Below are 10780 nucleotides of genomic sequence, written 5' to 3'. Positions count from 1 at the left end.
ATAATATCTTTTTTTTTTTTTTTTTTTTTTTGTTCTGCACCGCATGGCTTGCAGGATTCCCTGACCAGGGATTGAACCTGGGCCATGGCAGTGAAAGCCTGGAATCCTAACCACTAGGCCACCAGGGAACTCACTCTTTTCTTAATAACAGTAATAGTGATAGCCAACACATGTATTAAGTCATTTATATTTACAACAGTTCTATGAAGTAAGAACTGTTATTAGCCCCATCTCATAAAAGAGGAAGCTGAATTACAGAGGTAAGTGACCTGCCCAGGGTCACCAGCTGGAAAGTGATGGAGCTGGCATTTGAACCGTTGCTCTTAACCACTATACTGCTTCTTTAAGAAGAGTCCTGAGCTTATCTTGATAAACTACAGGCCATGGAATCAGATAGGGCATAGATAATCTAGCCATAGAATTTGGAAAGCTTAACTGTCTCACTCCTATATTGTTTGTTTGGTTGATTAATTAATTCATTCATTTAAATAATGAGAATCCACTATGTGCCAGACATTGTGTTGGGTGTGGGGAATTCAGAGATGAATGAAACAGGGAACCCATCTTGTAGGAGAAGATGTATGTTTACAATTATTTACTAAATAATAGTACATATGTGAATGTGGAGAAAAGTACAGCAGGCTTTTGAATCATCCAGGAAAAGGCAAAGGAAATCAGGGGAAGATTACAGAGTTGACATTTGAGTAATGCGTAGTAAGAAAACAAAACAGAACAAAGACAATTATTCAAGAGATACATTTGCTGTATAAGAATGCAAACTGTACAGAGTGTATAGAATAAGAAGGGAAAAACTACCCCCCTTCCAGAGGAATCTATTAAAAGTTTAATATGACATTTTTCTATATATTTACATAAATGTACACATATGCTAATACAGTTAGGACTAAAACAAAATGGGTGCATATTATACATACTGTCTGTATATTTTCCCCCCACTCCAACTTAGAGATTTTTCCATGTCATATCACATAGGTTCATCTCATTCTTTTAATTGTTGGCTAATAATTGATTAAATGGTTATAGCACAATTTATTTCCCATCATACTGCTAATGGGCATTTAGATTACAGTAGTACCCCCTTATCCGTGGTTTCACTTTCTGCAGTTTCAGTTACCTGTGGGCAACTGTGGTCCAAAAATATTAAATGTGAAATTCCAGAAATATACAGTCGTAAGTTCTGAATTGTGTGCTGTTCTAAGTAGCGTGATAAAATCTCATTCCGTCTCATTGGGTCCTGCCTGGGACCCCCAGCCATGGACGTTGTCTGCTCCTAACATCAACCATTGACATCATCGTGACTCAGGGATCCAGGATCACTGGAGCCAGATGATCCTCCTTCTGACATATGGTCAGAAGATCGATAGTAGCTTAATGCTACATCTCGAGGCCTCCATCATTCACCTCACTTCATCTCATCAGGTAGGAATTTTATCACCTCATATTATCACAAGAAGAAGGGTGAGTCTAGTACAACAAGATGTTTAGAGAGAGAGACCACATTCACATCACTTTTATTACAGTATATTGTTACAATTTTTCTACTTTATTCTTAGTTCTTTTTGTTAATCTTTTACCATGCCTAATTTATAAATTAAACTTTATCGTAGGTGTGTATGTATAGAAAAAAACACATAGTATATATAGGGTTCTGTGCTATATGCGGTTTCAGGCATCCACTGGGGGTCTTGGAATGTATCCCCTGCAGATAAGGGGGGACTACTGTAGTATTTGAGACATCTACCTGCCACACAGATCTCGGCAATAAGCTATCTGTAAGTTAAGTGATGGGTGACATTATGTGTTTTGTCCTCTCCTCTCTCCTCCCCTCCTCTCATCTCCTCTTCCATTCCCCTTCCCTCCCCTCTAGCTCTCTTTCTCTCTCTCCCTGTCTTTGTCACTTTCATGTTAGCTAATTTAATGGTAGCTTCAGAAGGGATAGTTAGCCAGACCCCATTTTAACAAATATATTTTGACTGCTTCAACTGTAAGACACCTTAGCTGTTTCCTTTGTGCCTTGGCATTTGGATAAAACAATTTTTTGGTTTATTTTTATTTATTTATTTATTTGCTGGTAAAGCCTCATGGCCCCAGATAAGCACTGATCCCAGTGTTACTGGACTCTCAGTGGACTGCTCACTGGACGCTCTTGAGCCTCTCAGTTTCTCTTGCCTCCCAGTTTAGATTACCATTGAACTAGGTACTTAGAGTAGCAGCATGAGAAGGGTGGAGTGATGTGGTACTGGGGTCAGTGGTGGTGTTGCATTTTAAAAAGAGGAAGAAAAAGTGTGCAACGGGGTAAAGACAGGAGGAACACAGTGCATGTGGAGAGTGTTGAATTGATGAGACTATCTTAGTCCTAAGAGTTTGGGTTTTATTATTAGACCAGTTCCATTACTTATGCTATGTGTGAACTTTTACAGGTCACTGAGACACACTCCCTTTTCCTCATCTGTAAAATGGGAACGCTAAGAGTAGCTAGTTCATATGATTGTTGTACAGATTAAATGATATAATACATGCATGCTAAGGACTTAGCACAGAGTAAGTGTCAATACTGTAACTGTTAGGTTCTGTTACTGCTGTTATTACCATTCATGTTTAATTGTGAACTAAAATGCAGTTGGAGCCATAGGTGTGGTCAGAGGATGACCCATGGTCAGAGCCGTAGGTATGAGAAAGCACCAAAAAGAGCAGGGACAGTGACATGACTGGATTTGTGTTGAAATGTCTGTCTGCTGTGCTTTGAAGAACAACTTGAGTGCAAGAGACAAGGGACCCGGCTGTGGTGTGTTGGACAGGGTATGTATCAGATGTGAGAGCCAATTGTTAGGTTTTCAGGAATTTTCTGCGTGGGTTATTGAACATGGATGTTATTAAATATTAAATTACATAAAGTCACTATTAAGTTATATTGAAAACAAAGACAATACATGCGCAAAGCGTATCACTTCCTAATTATCTTACCACATTTTACCATTACCTATGCTCTTGAGGTTATCTATGTGCACTGTATCTGTATGGTGGAAACACTATATAATGGTGTGCTGCTGGGCTGCTGTCCCCAGCACTGTCATTGTGGTGTCACACTGGTAGCTAGAAATGAGCCAGGGTGGGAGTATTTATACTATAGAAATCAGCAAATTCTACAAATCAGGGCCTTTACTAATCTCCCACTGGGCCAGAGAGACCCATTTGAAAGCTATGGAGACAGTTCTGTAGAGAGATGTTGAGTGTTTGAATCTTAGCATTTGGAGTGGAGAGGAGACAGATTTGAGAGACACTTCAGTGTTAGAATGAGCAGGACGTACTGACTGACTTACTGAATGTGTGGGAAAAGAAGATGGAGACTGAAGCCTGAGTGTGTGGCTTGAGCGACTCTTCCTTGCAGTCTGATGAATCGAGCTGCCCTATTGTGATCAGACTTATGGAAAGGCCCACATGGAACTGAAGGAGGCTCCTGGCAGATAAGCCAGCAAGGAACTGAGGCTCTCAGTCCAACAGCCTGCAAGGTGCTAAATCTTGCCAACAACCATGTGAGCTTGGAAGTGGCTCCTTCCCCAGTTGAGCCTTCAGATAAGCTTTGGCTGACACCTGACTGCAGCCTCTTGAGGTAGAGGACCCAGCTAAGTTGTGCCCAAATTCCTGACACATCAAAACTATGTGATAATAAATGTGTGGTGCTTTGAGCTGCTAAGTTTGTGGTAATTTTGTTCTGCGGTGGTAGATAACAAATTCAAGGTCTTTAACTACTTACCTCTGGGGAGCACCTTTCTGCCCTGGGAGTTGAATTGACTGGAGCCTGGCCTTCAAGTCCATTGAGCAGAGTTCCACAGTGGAACCTGCAGTGGGGTTTGTTCTGGGTGACAGGTGATTTGGCTCAGAGCTTGTCATGCTGGACTCTGCTTTTCCTGTGTGCACCGAGTGAAACCTTCAGGCTCTGGAAAGTGGTCAGCGGTGCCCTGTTGGGCAAATCTGGGTAAGAGTGATAGCTGATGTGAGTCCTGCACTGGCAGGCAGAGCTGCTCACCGATCCAGCATCGGCTGTGAAGAATTCCTCTCTGGTGATGAAGCCATGATCCTTCCTGTGTGGATGACTTCTGGGCTGGCCAGAATTCATGCTGGAAGATCTGCTCAATTTCCAGAGGTGGGAAGGGCCCTTAAGAGAAACATGGGTAATTTTTAACATTAATTGTTTGACATGAGAAAGACCACATGCTACCAGATACTCTTTTTTTTTTTTTTTTTTTTTTGCTCTTCAGCAGAGAGGACTTAAAAAACTTTCATGAAGGGCTTCCCTGACGGCGCAGTGGTTGAAAGTCCGCCTGCCGATGCGGGGGACACGGGCTTGTGCCCCGGTCTGGGAAGATCCCACATGCCGCGGAGCGGCTGGGCCCGTGAGCCATGGCCGCTGAGCCTGCGCGTCTGGAGACTGTGCTCCTCAATGGGAGAGGCCACAACAGTGAGAGGCCCGCGTACCGCCAAAAAAAAAAAAAAACTCTCATGAAGATTTTGTTTATTTAAATTGTGCAGCATAGAGGAAAACCAAGGGTATACATTTTGAGATGATGCTAGTCATAAAAGGATCTTTGAATGGGATTTGGAAACTAACCGGCAAAAGTGGGGGTCAGCATCTTGCTCCTGATCCCTGAGGCTGAAGAGAAGTTGTGTTTTGACTTTGTGCCCCAGATATGAGGTTTAAGAGGACCATGGTCAAAACAGGAGTCTACTAAAGAGACATCTTCCCAGACTCTCATTTTTAAAACAGCAGTCTAATTGCCTGTGGGAATTTAAATAGCAAAAAATGTAATTTATTTTAAAAACTAATTACCGTCGTTTCAAAGGCTCCTTCTGTAGGATGTCAAGCTGAACCCCTCATTTAAACGGACCTCTTAATAACACACCCATTGAATTTTTTTTGCCTGAAACAGACTAATTTTAAATAAGTATTTTTTAAAGTAAGATTCATTTATTTATTCACGAAATATTTACTCTGTGGCTACTTGGTGCCAGGCACTGTTCTAGGCACTGTCTTTATTTCAGTGAGAAAGAAAAACAATAAGTAGATAACATATTATATAGTATGATAATATAATGATATATTATCAATAAAATGTAAGTAACATATACAATATGATATTAATTTTGAGTAAAATATGTTTATGACATATAGTAAAATTAATCAATATATTGGCAACAACTTTAATGGATTAATTAACAATAAATACATTTATAGTAATTAAATAACATAATGTCAGGTAGTGATAGATACCACTAAATTCATAAGCACACAAACTCTAAAAAATGTATTCCTTGGGCTTCCCTGGTGGCTCAGTGGTTGAGAGTCTGCCTGCCGATGCAGGGGATATGGGTTCGTGTACCGGTCCGGGAGGATCCCACATGCCGCGGAGCGGCTGGGCCCGTGAGCGATGGCCGCTGAGCCTGCGCATCCGGAGCCTGTGCTCCGCAACGGGAGAGGCCACAACAGTGAGAGGCCCGCGTACGGCAAAAAAAAAAAAAAAAAAATTCCTTTGTGGTATCATGCTGAAATGGAAAAAAAGATAATTTACTCTTCAGGAAAATAAAGACTATTAAATAAATCCTCTTTCTCAAAGTAGGAAAAGGATGAAGAAAAATTTAAAGATAGCTCTGGCAAGACATTTGGTGGCCCTGTATGTTAAGTAGGAACGCTTTGGCCTGCATGTGACAGGAAACTCAGTTTATAGTGGCTCACGTAACAAAGGGTCAGGGAAGCAGGCAGCTGCCAGAGTTGGTTCAGCAGCTTGACAATGTCACGGTCAGCTTTCCCTTGTACTTGTTGCTTCCTAGCCACAAAATGGCTGCTCCAACATCAGATATTGCACTTACCTTCAAAGCAGAAAGATGGGGGATTGGGCAAGGCCAGCTATATTTGCCTCTCTTATCAGGAAACCAAAAGCTTTCCCAGGACCATCCTCACCTCGGCAGACTTCTACTACATCTTACTGGACAGATCTATGTTACGTGGTTAACCCTACTTTTAGAAAAGCCTGGAAAAGTGCGTACTTACTCATTCCATGTTCTATAGTAGAAAGGACCAAAGGAGCAAGAAATTGGGTATGGATGTTGCATCAGCCAATCAGCAGGGTTTGCCACAGGAACCTCTGAGGTGGGGCCAAAAAATGCATTGACTTGTTCTCAAAGCTTTCCCTGCATCCCATCCTTATCTTTTTTCTTTTTTTTTTACTAATCTTTTTTTTTTTTTTTTAAACGTTTTTACTATCCTTACCTTTTGATGTGGAGAAACACAGGAGCAGTTGGGTAGCATCAGCCTCAGGATGAACTATATACTTATTTTGGTGAAGGGGTTTTGGAGAATCATAACAATGGCATAAAATGAGGGGTTTTGGTTTAAAATGACAAACATAGTGGAGAACTGACAATAATGGCCTGGCTCCGTGCTAGGGGTGAGGAAGACCGTGAATTAATGGGATTGTAAGAAACAAAACAAACTGCTACTCCTTGTCAGGAAAAGTGGAGGGAGGGATCATCTACTTTTAAGTCCGTATGATATGATACAGCAGAGGTAGTTCAAAGAAAACAACCGGTTGTGGGCAATACAGAAAGATGTGATTTGGATAAGAGAACCCAGTGCGGGGGGGAAACCAGGTTGAAAGAGTTTTAATGTTGGGTTGAAGCTGGGACTATGTGGATACTGAGGGCTGGTGGAAGTAAAGCAGAAGAGATGTCACCCTTTTTTAGGTCATAGGCAGAACACCTGCTTGAGTACCAGGCTAGGAAACAAATACAGAAAGACAAAAAGCAAAAGGCATCAGAGGATGTGTGGGTCACACCCTATATGCCTTTAGAAACAAAGAAAGTGGAACAAATCCCACTATTATTCTTAGTAGAGTTAGATTTGTGTTGGTTCACTACATGCTCATTGAACTAGTTTGAAACAAACTTGGGTCACTGGCAAGGTCTGGCATGTGGGGATGATTCCCTAGTGTTTGCCTGTAGGATGATCTTTGTTATTCAGAGATAATCTTTACCAATTAGCCGAGAAAGTGTTTGTCATGTTGAAGGAACCCCATCCAAACTCTAGACAGAGGTTTACTGACTGACATACAAGAGTGGTGACCATCAATCCCTGACTGGTGGGCATAGATACCTTCGTTGGAAAGTAGGCTCTTTCTTTGGAGGAATTATAGGTGTTTCGGCTCAGTTGATGAAGGTTAAATATGATCACCATTAGGAAAGTTAATCTCCTAGGTTCAGAAGTAGAATTTTAGGGCACTTTTGTAGGATTATTGAAAGAATAAGCATTTTGAAGTATTAGAACAACTAATATGACGGGAACCCATGTGGCTTGCCTCATACTTTAAGAAACAGTCCAGCAACCATAAGAAAAAGTAATTTCAATCTTTACTTGTATCTCTTGAAGGATTAAAGAGAGATTACACTTATAATTTAGAGTACTACTTATTAAGATCTCCTTGAAAATTTCTAAATCTCTAAATCTCTCTTTTTAAAAAAATTTACTTTATTTATTTATTTATTTTTGGCTGTGTTGGGTCTTTGTTGCTGCATGCAGGCTTTCTCTAGTTGTGTTGAGCGGGGCCTACTCTTTGTTGTGGTGCACGGGCTTCTCGTTGTGGTGGCTTCTCTTGTTGCGGAGCATGGGCTCTAGGTATGCAGGCTTCAGTGGTTGTGGCTCACGGGCTCTAGAGCGCAGGCTCAGTAGTTGTGGCACACGGGCTTAGTTGCTCCATGGCATGTGGGATCTTCCCGGACCAGGGCTCGAACCCGTGTCCCCTGCATTGGCAGGTGGATTGTCAACCACGGCGCCACCAGGGAAGCCCTCTCTCTCTCTCTTTGTCATGACTTTCTTCAACATTCAGGATGCTTTGTTCTTCTGTTTTCCTCATTTCTTGAGTTCTTCAGCATATATCAGGCAGATAAACTTAGGCTTCTTGTTTCATTTTGTTTTCCTACCTCATGGACTATTTCCCTAGATTTTCTACAACCTAGGAAAGACCAAGAACTGATCTAGCAAGTAAGTTTACACCCTCACCCCTTGAAATTTGGGATATTTGAATTTCTTTCAGCTTATAAGCCATGAGGAAAGTAAGACAGTCAGAAATATTGCCTTGAGGCAGTGCCTTTGGTGATTTTATATGTCAAGAAACTGTACAAGGGCCTTAAAACTAGATATTCTGGCTTTGTCTAAATCTCTTGGCAGAAGAAATAACATCTTATGCTGGTGGGGTAGGGAACCGGAGCAGGGGGAGGGGAGAAGAGTTCGGTAACTTGTCAAGTTCAAGACAATAAAAAAGTGCTTTATTTACTTAATTTGAACAGGAAAAGCTTAATATAAAGAATTATTGATTTCAGTAGGGGGTTGGAGCAATGAGGGATTAGCTAACAAGTGTAAAGAGAATCTGAAGAAATAGGAGTAGCAGATACCAGGAGCAGCTATCACCCCTCTTTTAGGGCCCAGAGAGAGCATCTCAGGAAGAACCCTGCCCCCCAACTCACCCCTCCGCGGGGGGCCTGAGTTCAAGACTTGTTGGCGAGGGCTCTGCGGATGGAGGGCAGTTGCTGAGATGCTCTGTCGTCAGAGTGTGTTGGAAATCCTTCTTTGGGAATTCAGAAGCAAGCATCCACAGCGAGGTACAGCGTCTCAAAACTCACTGTGAAGCCACCTGAGGGGCTGCTGGGGGACTGGGCAGGAGCTCAGCACTGGAGAAGCCACGTGCACTGCCCCTTGTTTTATTTTTCTGGCAAGAAAGTACACTAGGTCTGAACTTGATGGTTTGTAAATCTCAACTTCTCCCTTGTTGAATGATCAAGCAGCTGCTTTCTGCCAGGTAACTTTTGAGTGTGTGGAGAAACAGCAAAAGAACTCATTGCAAACTGTTTTCATACGTTCACATTCATAGGGGTTTCCCTTTGGCTTGAGGTTTTAGACTCTGTTAAAATGCAAATACCCTACAGAAGAAGTGGCATTTTAAAGCTGTCATTTATACCTTAGTGTTCATGAAGGTACTGTCTCCTTTCCAGAAAGCAAGGTTTGATGTGATAGTTGGGGGTGGAAGGGAGATGAGATGATCCTGGACTTTGGAAAGGGATGCTCCCAACTGGAATGGACCCTGGGGTACCAGCCATGACTGAGCCCACTTCACAGTGTTTGGGACTCCTGTCCTGACTGAGTTCCATCCACACATCAAATGCAAAATCCACTTCCTTTGTAGAACATTTCCCTTATGTTTCTTCTCTTTTCTTACTTGCTTCGGGGAGGTTTATGGTTTGAAAAATTAAAGTGCGGATCTATTTTCATTACCAAAGGATTTGCAAAACTGAGCTGGGCCTGTCTGAGCTCACATTTGCATTTGCCATCCCGTAAGCTGATTTTCAATGCTGAGCAGCTATTTTAAATGTTTTCAAGAGCCTCCTTTTTAACTCTTTTCCTTACTTATGTTATCTAGTTCTGCAGTTAAAAAAATTCCATTGCATGGGGATATATGTATACATATAACTGATTCACTTTGTTATAAAGCAGAAACTAACACAACAATGTAAAGCAATTATACTCCAATAAAGATGTTAAAAAAAAATTCCATTGCTGATTCCTGGTGGAAAATCCCCATACGAGATGCCAAGGAAATGACTGGGCAGTTGGAGCAAACATCCCAGGGGTGGCTTAGCCCAAAAGCCCTGCTGGGGGTGTGGCTGGCAGCAGATCTGGAGTCTCAGAGGATTTAGATGACTTCAAAGTTTCTTTATGGCTGGAGCAGTGATTGGCCCAGAGCTGGGACTCAAAAAATATTTGCTGACATGAATGGGATAAAGGAGGGAAAAAAAACTGCCGGGGAAATGAGGAAATTATCCATTGTTCAATAATGCTAGGTGAATGGCTTATTGGCTTCCCATTTCCTACAGGATAGACCATGTGAAGTCCTCCATATGGCATGACGCTTCCTAACGTGGCTCTTGCTTGCCTATCCAGCCAAATCTTCCCCCTCCCTGCTTCATATTTTGTGCTTTCACCTGAAATGCTGCTGAGGCTTCTTTGTGAGGCCTTCCCTGACTCTTCTAGGGCGTGGTTCTTCTCAGCTTTCACCATACCTTGTACATCCCCCATTAAAATAATGGTCATCCTGCTTTTATATACCATAATTTAATTATAAATTTTGCTTATCTGTCTCCCCATTAGACTAAAAATTTGTTGCTTCTGGGCATCACGTCTTTGTCTTTGAGCCCTTCACTATGTGTTTGTTGAATGAATACATGAACTTGCAACCATAAACTACAAGCAGATTAGCAGAGCTGTATCTAAGTAGCCACAATGCCTATGGCTATGGAGTTGGCCCCTGGGGCAGTTGGTGGTGAGCCCTGGTGCATGGTAGTGAAAAGCCAGTCAAGGAGAATTATATAGCAGAAGGCCAACCCTATGCTGATTCCAGGACCAATTGCTAGCCCCAGTCTAACTATCTGTGAGAAAATGATTATGGTTGACTTTTTGTATTTTTTTTGTGTACCATTACTTGTGTAAGTTCATTTCCTTTTCAAATTTATTTTTCCTTTCTGGGTAGTAGCAGAAAACTTTATTTGTATGAACTCGTACTTGATAACCCAACCCTAAGAGAGAAAAAGGGGAAGGTCTCTGGTCAAAGCAGGCACAGAGCATGTAGAGCCTCCAGAACTGGTCCCCCTTCACTTCTGTGTGTGATAGACCCTCGGACTCCAAAGGGGCACAATTTGAAAATCACTGATTTGGATT

This window comes from Hyperoodon ampullatus, assembly GCF_949752795.1.
Source record: "Hyperoodon ampullatus genome assembly, chromosome: 12".
NCBI lineage: Eukaryota > Metazoa > Chordata > Mammalia > Artiodactyla > Ziphiidae > Hyperoodon > Hyperoodon ampullatus.
The sequence above is the reverse complement of the archived record's forward strand: the minus strand, read 5'-3'. Positions refer to the sequence as shown.